A 12,259-nucleotide genomic window follows, 5' to 3' on the forward strand; every position below is an offset into this window, starting at 1 on the left:
GTTCTTCTTATACCTTTGAGTTGAGCCACCACTCTGGACATTTCTGTACATATAAAAACACCATTCTCGTTTATAGGACATTTGCTGATTTCTTCGTCATCTCTTAGTCATTCTTCAGTACATTTTGTTGTTCACTTGACCTTTGTCTGGTTTCCTGATATGCCTGCAAAGGTTTCTGACATTTATTAACCCTTTATGCTATTTCTATAAGATGGAAGCTATGTTACCCTTTCTCTCCAATGATTTTTTTCTTTCATTGTTTTTTCTTACTAATCCTGTCCAACTATCAATGCACTCAGACCTTATGAGAAGAATTTAGGAGTCTAAGCTATCGACTTCCCGACAGTGTTCAGAAGCCATTAAGAAGGCAAACAGAACATCAGGTTATATAGCATGATGTGTGGCATACAAGTCACAGGAGGTTATACTCAAGCTTTATAACACACTGGTGAGGCCTCATCTGGAGTCCTGTGTGCAGTTTTGGTCTCCAGGCTACAAAGAGGACATAACAGCACTAGAAAAGGTCCAGTGAAGAGCAACTAGGCTGATTCCAGGGCTACAGGGGATGAATTATGAAGAAAGATTAAAAGAGCTGAGCCTTTACAGTTTAAGCAAAAGAAGATTAAGAGAAGACATGATAGAAGTGTTTAAAATTATGAGGGGAATTAGTGCAGTGGATTGAGACTGTTATTTTAAAATGAGTTCATCAAGAACAATGGGACACAGCTGGATACTTGTTAAAGGTAAATTTTGCCCAAACATTAGAAAATTTTTCTTTACACAAAGAACGATAGACACTTGAAATAAGCTACCAAGTAGTGTGGTAGACAGTAAGACTTTAGGTTTTTTGGAAGAAATAAGTGGATAGGACTGGTGAGCTTTTTTGGGCTGAATGGCCTGTTCTCATCTAGATTGTTCTAATGTTCAATGCCTATTGAATGCTCCCTTCTTTAAAAGTGTTTAACCTTCCACCCAGTGCAACAACTGGTCAGCCTGCACCAAAGTACTGTGTGATATTCATTTTCACTTCTTTACTTCCTTCCTTACTGGTAATTTTGCTAACTTACTTACTATTAGCAGATACAAAGCTGCTTATTAATTGACATACTGTCCGACTGCTTTTCCTGCTCCGCACTGTGTTACGAATGCCACCTCTTCACCCACATGAACTGCTAAACTGAACATACACTCTTCATTCACAATGTTCTATGCTCCTAGGCAGTAAAAAAAAAAAAAAACAGCATACATGTTCTTCTACTGGGAAAAAATTATGTTAACAGTAAAGTCCATCCTCTTAGTAAAGTTTGAGCTTTTGAGTCAAATACAGGGCTCTTGACCAATGATTGACGTGGCGGTAGATCTTTTATTCAGAATCTTAAATTTGTTAGAACATGTTTTGATTTTGTGCACTACTCTCATTTTCTGGAAGTATTTATTTGTTTAACAGTAAATTTGGAAAAAAAATGTGTTTTGGAGATTGTGAGCAAACAACTAGACAAACAATGTGAATTGTGTAACACAACTTGGGATTTTTTTTATGATCAGTTTGTTTTGTGTTGCCCATTGCTGACCCTGTTAAAGCGCACTGTATCAGAAATATTATTATCCCCATTCTCCATGAAAACATGAGATTAAAAATTTTCTCGACCATAACTACAAAAAACATGGGCTAAATAACAGATGAAAAAACTATTTTTTTTGGGGTGGTATATTCATTTAACTCTTGAAAAATGTACCCCTTCCAAAGTTATCTATGGAAGATTTAGCCATGCTGGACTCCAACCTGGTAGATGTCTCATTAAAACCAGGTGTTGTTCACTTATGTTTATTTTCCTTATTATTATTTTTGTTAATTTTAAAATGATTATTTTTCATGTTTTTTTTTCCTTTTTTGTAATTTTTGTCAAATATTGTTTTAGATAAATATTATTTAAATGAAATATGTTTTACATATATTCTTCAACACCATATTCCATGTGTTTTGTGGGTGGAAGCCTAAGATGGCAGGGCCACTATTTCATCAATCTTTTGGACCACCCTTAGCCTTTATATTTTGAGGTTGAGGAGATGTTTTCCATAGAGGCTCATTGATTGTTGAGGAGTGGGCTTCATAGTATTGTTTTGAACTTTTTTGCTTTCTGTGGTTGCATTCTTGATTTCGAACTGTTTGCCTTGGATTGCCTTATTTGCCAAATTCATTTGCCTTATAGTTTTGCTATTTTGCCTATTTCGAAGTATTATTCTCTTTTTGTTTCTTTAGGTAAATTCCTTATTTATGAAGAAACCTTGTCAGCCTTGTTTTTAGCAAGGGGTTTATGGTTTTTCTCTCCCTTAAAGGCCATGTTTCTGTATTTCTGTAAATTGAAAGTATTTTTACACTTTAAAAGCCAGTGCCCTAATTAGTGCCTGTGCAGGTCTTAAGGCAGGGGCGCCCAACTCCAGTCCTGGAGGGCCGCAGTGGCTGCAGGTTTTCATTCTAACCCTTTTCTTAATTAGTTATCTGTTTTTGATGCTAATTAACTTCTTTTGAATTCATTTTAATTGACTTGGTTTTTAAGAAATGTTTCCCTGAATTTCTTCATTGTTCCTCTGAATTGCTTCATTTCTTTCCTTAAATGGCACCCAAAAAGAAATTAAATGTTAAGTGAGTGAGCCAACAGAAGACCAACTAAGTCAGGGCCTCAAACTCCAACCAATTTCACTCCAACCAGTTGTTTTAATGAGGTGGTGAGTCTTGTCATTAAATAAATACGTTCTTTAATTCCATGGCTTGTTGCTGCTCTCATTGTGAAATAGCAAACATTTCTCAATTTGTGGATTTTCTCTTTTCTAAGAGCAGATTAGCATTCCTGAGACCTTCACCTTTCTTTATTTTCAGATATTGTATGATGGTCACAGTTTGCTAGTCCTGTTTTTGCTCATGTTGTATCTCATTATTGTTTGGCTGCTAATTAAGGAAAAAGAAACAATTGAGGAGTCTGAGTCTTCAAGAGCATGTCAAATAAAATGAATTCAAAAGAAGTTAATTAGCAGCAAAAATGGGTTACTAATTAAGAAAGGCTTAGAATGAAAACCTGCAGCCACTGCGGCCCTCCAGGACTGGAGTTGAGCACCTCTGTCTTAAGGTGTGCCTTTTGAACTTGCTGTCTGGCTGCCTAGGTTGAAGCATATTTTGGGCGAGACTAGTGAGTTCCTGCTCTGGCCTTATCATTGCCTGCGCTCTGTTTTAGCATATTTGTGCTGCAGTCATCACAAAGCAAAAGAACTTTTAGTGATCGGGTAGCAGTCTATGGTGTGGGTGGTCCAGTCCTGGCAGAAATGTAGTCACGGTCATTTCTTCTACCTTATCACTTGCCTGCTTGGGAATCCTTCTTCTCTTGCGACTTTCCTTTACAGATCAAGAGGACTGTGGGTGGTTTTGGAGGAGAGGGAGAATTTGCATTGATGAAGTTATCTTTTATCTTTGTTTGTTTTTTAGACTTTCATTCAGTTGTTTTCTGGTAGTTTATCATTAAAAAACGCAATACTGTATATCAAATGTTGTTGTTTTTGGTAATGCATTTCATGCTAGTTAATATTGTTCAGTATTTTTATGTTATTTTGAGATAAGCTTTATTTCTTAATTTATCTTTAACTTGATGTTATGATGTAGTTTTTTCTTCAGCCATTATATTATGCCTGTCCTTAGGTCCCAACACTTCAAAATCACCAAGCACTTAACTTCTAATAATTTGATACAACCTTTTCAGTCAAACTTTAGGGCACAGCTAAGATGTGAAACTGATGTACTCCAAGTAACTGACAATTTACTTATGGTAGCAGATACTAAGAAAATCAGTAGGTTAATTCTATTAGATCTTTGTGTGCAATTTGACAGTATTCTACTGTTTAGAATGTAGAGTACCATGGGTATCTCTGACACTGTCCCCTGGCGCTGTCCAATGGATTAAGTCCTTACTGACAGGCAAAAGTTTGTCAGTTGTGGCAACAAAACATCTGTCCTCGTGTCGGACACACATGGAGTTCATCAAGCACCTGTCCCTGTCCATTTGCTTTTATGTATCCCTCTCTATATTATTCATAGTCTTGGGCCTGGATAATCGTGTTTATATGTTGTGACCTGCAGAGGGTGCTTTAACTTCCAAACCCCAGACACAACTACTCTCACACTAGTCCCAGGTTCAAAAGACTGGATTTATTTTCCTTTTATACATTACAATAAAGGTTTTCCTTCTGACTCCAACTCACCTGGGTGAAGCAGAGCAGGATCTTTTATGCCAGACCTGGGAGTATTTCTGGTGCCAAAATGTTGTACACAGGAAGCACTGCCTGGCCAGGCAAAACATCTTTAAATTGACAAAGTCCTCTCCCATTAGCTCTCCCTGCCAGCAGGGCTACCCATCAGGACTACAGTTCCCATGCAACCCTGTGGGTGTGCACACATGGGAGATCCACCAGGGGATGCTGCCATTGACTGTGTTGGGGAAACTCATGGCCCCGAGAGAAAGTATCCTTCCTCCCTTCCACTGTAAAGTCCTCTCAACTGGGTAAGGTGCCATTCATTCTGGCAGGGATGTGAGCAAAACTGTGTCCTCAATGATGGTGGATAATACTCAAATGTACTATATTTCAGTGTGAAAAGCATATGTTAATCAGAGATCTTCTGGCTCACAAAATGCCTTGAAAATTTCAATGATGAATGGAGCACAACTCTTTCAATATTTTAATGCAACAAAATGGAACTCATGATAATTGGCATTAATGTCCAAAATAAGAAAAAGAACTCCTCTCTGTTCACTCTATGTAATAGCACTAGAATACCTTTTTCATCTGCAAGTTTTCTTGGGCCATTTTGAATGACTTTTTTTTATTCAACTGAAATAAATCACATTCATTTGTTTAGGGCAGATGATGACTTTTGTCAACATAAGGGGCAGATGTGGACTAAAGTGGACATCCAGAGGCAGAGGTCGATTAAAGCTATAAACGTCAATAAAACTCACCGTTACATTAGAGGTAGACCCTCTTTGCTAGGAGGACTGTTAGACTCATTGACTTGACATTGTATCCCTGCGTGTGCATAAGTAGTGTAGAGTAAACAACGTATTGAATGGCATCGACATTGGGCAAAAGAGCAAAGCAAATGCGCAAAGTAAAATTATCCATGCATATTTATTTATTTAATTATTTTTTGCATATTATTGCTGAATCAGACTTATCGAACTGTAATTTTGATACATTAGCTGACTGTGCAGCTAATATGCTTAAGGCAATGTTCACTTGGGAGGACTACACAGACAGTTACACTGGTCAACAAACATTTTGCTACTGGGATTCTTTCACCTGTACTTTAACAAATTTCACTTGCTTACTCCAAATCTAAAAACCTTTTTCGTCCAGCACATCCCAATTTTTAGTTATGATGTTCCTGGTCTTGGACAACTAGGGTGACTGGACAGTAAATGCGATGCATTTCAGCATTTAAGAAATTAGTTTGGTCTCAAGAAAAGGGAAGCCAAAATTAAGGAAGGTGTTTTTGTTGGCCCTGAAATCCATGAACTGATGGTTGACGATGAGTTCAAAAAGAAACTGAAGCCAACTGAATCAGCACTCTCATTCGTGTAGGTTGTCCAGAATTTTCTTGACAAGCACAGAGCAGAGCATTATGCTGAGCTTGTGGAGAATATGCTGAAAGTATATTATCTTACGGGAGCCAGAATGTCACTGAAGATGCATTTTTTACATTCTCATCTCGACTTTTTTCCACCAAATCTAATCGATGTCAGAGATGAGCATGGGGAAAGATTTCATCAAGATATAAAGGTGATGGAAAACTGAAAATTCACTCCAAGCATGATGGGTGACTACTGTTGGATCTTGCAAAGAGAGACAGATGTGCAGTACAAAAGTGAGTGCCTCCAACATCTTTGGGCACAGTGACCTTACTTATATATTGAAGTAAATTGACATAAATATACTTTAACGTGTCTCTGGTATCGTCTTCTGGTTTGTTTTCAGAAATACACATCAAAACAATTTTGTCGTGTTGGTATATTATATTGATATTCAAAAGTGTCAAAACGTCAATGATGTGTATCTCAAAAACCTGACGTGCCAGCTTAATTCCGATTTCATATATGAAATCAATGTAAAAAACTTAATAAAGAGCTGCCCTGAAGTTCCCAGAAGCAAACAAAAAATATTTTTTTGTAGACCAGTGTTATCAAACTCTGATTTTAATGCAAAAAATCTGGAAATTGAAAATGAAGGACAGGTACCTGCATCAGCTGATCGGTTCCCAGCTGGTTATAGTGCTGAACATACTCATATAGTTAATGAGTCTAAAGCAACATTCTATACAGACATAGATCCGTGGGAGGCAAGATGGCTACTTCATCAAATGACACGGCCTGCTAGTGGACACTACTTATGTAATAGGTATGTAAATTCACATATTGTAGAGGCTCATGGAACATAGAAATGAGTGAAATGTGTCATAAATAAGTATTTTATGTTGATATATGTGTGAGACCTTTGCTTTGTGTGCTTTTTAGAAAACTTAGTGTTTTGAAAAAATATTCAGCCCTGGGACAAAAGGAGGTGGCATGGTGGCACAGTGGGTAGCGCTGCTGCCTCGCAGTTGGGGGACCTGGGTTTGCTTCCTGGTTCCTGCGTGGGTTTCCTCCGGGCACTCTGGTTTCCTCCCACAGTCCAAAGACATGCAGGTTAGGTGGATTGACGATTCTAAATTGGTCCTAGTGTGTGCTTGGTGTGTGGGTGTGTTTGTGTGTGTCCTGCGGTGGGTTGGCACCCTGCCCGGGATTGGTTCCTGCCTTGTGCCCTGTGTTGGCTGGGATTGGCTCCAACAGACCCCCATGACCCTGTGTTCGAATTCAGCGGGTTGGACAATGGATGGATGGGACAAAAGGAAAAAAAGAATTAGCCCTAAAAAAGTTTAGAAAGTTTCTTACTTCCATCTAAAAACAGATCCAGTGTTCTGGCAGTGCTGTCTTCTTTTGATAGAGAAACTTGGCCATGCTTTCATTACATCAAATAGACTCAGACCTGCTGCACTAAGCACATACTGCTTGTTCTGTTCAGTCTTCACAGATTCTCTGTCTCATAGGTCTGAACACCATAAAGTTTTAAATGGCATTGCTGCAGACTGCATAAGTAACCTCCTGGAGCACCAGAGTCCTTTTTGCCCAATCTGGTCCATTGTTGCTATTCTTGTCATGCCCCACATGAAAGTATGTCCTATGAATAAAAGACATTTCATTTCTATTACAATACAATACAATACAGTTTATTTTTGTATAGCCCAAAATCACACAGGAAGTGCCGCAATGGGCTTTAACAGGCCCTGCCTCTTGACAGCCCCCCAGCCTTGACTCTCTAAGAAGACAAGGAAAAACTCCCAAAAAAACCTAGTAGGGAAAAATGGAAGAAACCTTGGGAAAGGCAGTTCAGAGAGAGACCCCTTTCCAGGTAGATTGGGCGTGCAGTGGGTGTCAAAAGAAGGGGGTCAATACAATACAGTACAGTACACAGAACAATTTCTCAATATAGTAAGAAATAAAAAAATATATATATATATAAATTTTTGAAGTACAGAGCAGAATTTAACAGTAGATGATATATCCCATAATAAGATTTGTATTTGTATAGAGTCCTGGAGACCTCATCCTTCAAGCTGCCTCCCCCATTTGGCCATTCCACAGCTGAAACAGTGCTGGGCCAGCCAATCCGATGAAAGGACCCCTCTCTCCCACGATTCCTGCGATCCTCCATCTGGGATGACTTTTCCTTAGGCAGGCAAAACAACTTGGCAGGTGGGCCGTGGCACCAAGTGCCACATTTGAGTACCGAGAAGAAAAACAGAATAAGTGAGGGTTAGTATCCAATTATAACTGTCATGTTCCTTATGTTTAAGTGCTAATGACTAACAACAGAGATGCAGTCTGTACAGTTAATCAGCAGCTCTAGTCAGGATATGCTAAACTGAAGTAGTGAGTCTTCAGCCGGGATTTAAAAGCTGAGACCGAAGGGGCATCTCTTATAGTAGCAGGCAGACCATTCCACAGTTTAGGGGCCCTGTAACTAAAAGCTCGACCCCCCCACTGTTATTTTATTAATCCTTGGAATCATAAGCAGACCGGCATCTTGAGATCTTAATGTGCGCTCTGGTTTGTAAGTCATGATAAGTTCAGACAAGTAAGCCGGACCTCGACCATTTAATGATTTATATGTTAAAAGAAGGATTTTGAAATCTGCCCTGAACTTAACCGGGAGCCAGTGTAAGGATTTAAGAACTGGAGTTATGTGTTCGTATTTTCTTGTTCTTGTAATAATTCTCGCAGCCGCATTTTGGATTAACTGGAGGCTGTATAAAGAACAGTTTGAACATCCAGTGAACACCGCATTGCAGTAGTCAATCCTACTAGAGATAAATGCATGAATTAGTTTCTCAGAATCCTGTTTATTTAAAAAGCGCCTTAATTTCCTAACATTTTTAAGATGGAAGAAACATGTTTTGGACAACTTTGTAATATGCGCTTTAAATGACATGCTAGAGTCAAAGATAACTCCTAGATTGCGGGCTGATTCAGTAAAATTGACTGGGATTCCCATTGAGTTAAATGATGACAAAATATTATTGTGATCAGCATCATTCCCTCCAACAATTAACATCTCTGTTTTATCTGTATTTAAAGACAAGTAGTTCTTATTCATCCACTCCTTTAATTCACTAACACAACTAATTAAAGACCACATTGGAGAAACTTCATTTGATTTAAATGAAAGGTATAACTGGGTGTCATCTGCATACGAGTGAAAATTAACATTATGTTTCCTAATGATAGATCCCAGTGGAAGCATGTACAGTGAAAACAGTAAAGGTCCCAGTACTGAGCCCTGCGGGACACCATATTGAACTTCTGTGTATAATGATGGAGTACTGTCAGCACATTTCTGTACATATTGGAATCGATTTGATAAGTAAGAACTAAACCAAGCGAGCACGGTGCCTGTAAGCCCAACATCATTTTCTAGCCTGTGCAGTAAAATAGAATGGTCGATGGTGTCAAATGCTGCACTTAAGTCCAACAACATAATTACAGATGAGTTTCCTTCATCAGAGGATATCAGAATGTCATTTACAACCCGTGTTAGTGCCGTTTCTGTACTATGACCAGTGCGAAAACCAGACTGGAATTTCTCAAATAAATTGTAATGCATAAGGTGTGTCTGAAGCTGACTGGCGACTACTTTTTCTAGTATTTTAGAGAGAAACGGTAAATTTGAAATAGGCCTATAATTATTTAGTATATGTGGGTCAAGGTCTGACTTTTTAAGTAATGGTTTAATGACTGACACTTTTAGTGTATCAGGTACTGTGCCATGCAATAATGAACTATTGATAATGTTTAGGATAGGCGCTGCAAGAACATCCATTGCACTTTTTACTAGTTTTGTTGGCACTGGATCTAGGGAACAAGTAGTGGGCTTCATTTTAGAAATTAAACTTAAGACTTCCTGCTCAGTTACAGGATTAAAATTACTAAAGTGCTGAGTGCAATGTGAGACAGGGTCTGCTAAGCTAGTATTTGGTTTGTACTGTGATGCAGAGATCTGGGATCTTATATTTTTAATTTTCTCATTGAAGAAGTTAATAAAGTCTGTACTGCTAATGTCTGTTGGTATTTTGCACTGTTGATCTGAATTTCCATTTGTTAATTTAGCCACTGTTCTAAACAGTGCCCGAGGATTTTTATTATTGCTATCTATTAATGTAGAATAATATTCTGACCGAGCTTTAAAGAGGGCTTTTTTATATTTATTAACACTCTCTGTCCATGCAATTTGAAAGACCTGTAGCTTTGTTGTTCTCCATCTGCGTTCCAGTTTTCGACACTCTAATTTAAGAGCTCGAGTGTTTTCATTAAACCAGGGAGAGTTTCTATGTGCTTTGATCACTTTTGTTTTAAGGGGAGCCACTGTGTCCAGAGCATCTCTCAAGGTCACATTATAATGTGATGTTAGCTCATCTAAATTGTTTTCTGTGTTTACATTTGATGTTAACTGATCTAAATGGTTTTCCACAATTACACTCGACTTACTCAAAGTATCTATAAATTTTGAAGCAGAATTACAATCTAGATGCCGCACTGTCTTTGTTTTAATCTGGGAGTGTGTTCGCAAGGGCAGGACCAAATCAAATGTAATTAAGTAGTGATCAGAAATAACTTCATTTAATGGAGTAATAATTAAATTTTGAATTTCAACTTTGTAAGTTATAATTAAATCTAATGTGTGGTTATGATTATGAGTTGGACCTTTGACATTCTGACAAAATCCTACTGAATTTAACAAATAAGTAAAACATTTGCTAAAAGTGTCAGTTTCCACATCAATGTGTACATTAAAATCCCCCATCAGTACTACGTGATCATAATTTATAGCCAAGTCAGATAAAAGGTTGCTAAATTCAGACATGAACAATGAATACGGCCCTGGTGGTCTATAGACTAGCACTATAATTGTGTTGGAATCTGTTTTAATATTTAAAATGAATGCTTCAAAGGATGTAAAGTTGCCTAAATTTTTAGAAGTGATTTGCATTTTGTTACAATGAATTATTCCAAGGCCCCCTCCTCGACCTGAATCTCTAGACTTATGAAGGAACGAGTATCCATCTGGTGACGCCTCAGCTAGGGGGACAGTGTCACATTTACTAAGCCAGGTTTCGGTGAGAAGACACAGATCAGATTTTGTACTTAATATAATATCATTTACCAAAACAGCTTTAGTGCCAAGAGAGCGAATGTTCAATAAGCAGCATTTAAAACTGTATGCTTCTTTCTGAATTGGTGATATACTTTTTGTTTTAATTTGTAGTAAATTTCTATTACAGATGCCCCTGGTGGAGGGTCTGGTTTTATCCCTTGGTCTAATTATACACCTTATTTTTTGGTTATCAATTAATTTAAGGTTTGTATCAAGACTAAATTTACTGGATGCCCCAAGACAAGGATTATGGGTAACAGCTTCAGGAAAGTAACAGGTGGGATAAACAACAGCCTGTGATTTAAGATCACATGACTGCGGCCTGGATGGTGCTCTAATCAGTCAACCAGGCAGTTTTGCTGCCATATTTTGGGATAATACATAAGATCCCCTCCAGTTAGGATGAAGACCATCTCTTCTGAAAAATCCAGGCCTTTCCCAAAAATCATCCCAATTGTTCACAAACGCTATGCTTTTGTTTGCACACCAGGTTTCTAGCCAGCAGTGAAGGGAATGCAATCTGCTATAAATCACATCCCCTCTATATAATCTTGGTAAGGGGCCAGATACAACTAAATTCCGACATTTTCTTTTAGCTTTGATGCAAAGAGAGATGAAGTTCCTCTTTAATACCTCAGATTGCTGTGAATAAATATCATTAGTGCCGACATGCAGCAATAAGGTAGATACTTCATCGTCGGCGACACGGTCCAATGCGGCCTCTATGCCAGAAATCTTGGCCCCTGCGAGGCACTTAACATGAACTGCTGGTTTAACATAGTTTGGAATTCTAACATTCCGCACTATGGAATCGCCAATTATGAGCACTTTCTTATTCTCAGTTTCCACAGGCGCGCTGCGGAGTGCTGAGAATCTGTTCTGGGTCCGAATTGGTGACCTGGGTGCCGGGGGACTACATTTTGGATTCTTAGACCCCCGTCTTACTGTTACCCACTCGCCCTGTGGCTGAATTGGTGCTGCTGACTTTGGCCGTGCACTGACTACAGTGGGGCCAGGAGAGACTGAAGCCGAATCAGAAGTAGCCGAATTGTCTAAACAAACCGAGTCGATCCAATTTTCGGTTTGCCTAATCGCTATCAGATTCCTAACGCGGTCCTCCAATTCGCGTATTTTCCCGACCAACTCTAAATTAACTAAACATTTTTGGCAGGTGAAGCTGTCTACAATGTCGGCCGGACATCTATTGCACCCAGACTTTGGAATGGCTTTTATAAAGTATTTAGATGTGTTGATACGGCTCATAATTTAAAAAATCAACTTAAAACACATCTGTTCTGAATTCCATATTATCCCTAAATTATTACTTCTCCTCTCAGTTCTCCTGCTCAAGCACTTTAGATGGTATGCAGTATCAAAAAACTGTGTTATTTGTTTATTGTTTTCTGCCATTTTGTACATCATTCCAACTTATCCTTTCAAGTTCTATTGCATTTATGCACTTATTTGTTAT

The sequence above is a fragment of the Erpetoichthys calabaricus genome, chromosome 16 (assembly GCF_900747795.2).
Source record: "Erpetoichthys calabaricus chromosome 16, fErpCal1.3, whole genome shotgun sequence".
Classification (NCBI taxonomy): Eukaryota; Metazoa; Chordata; class Cladistia; order Polypteriformes; family Polypteridae; genus Erpetoichthys; species Erpetoichthys calabaricus.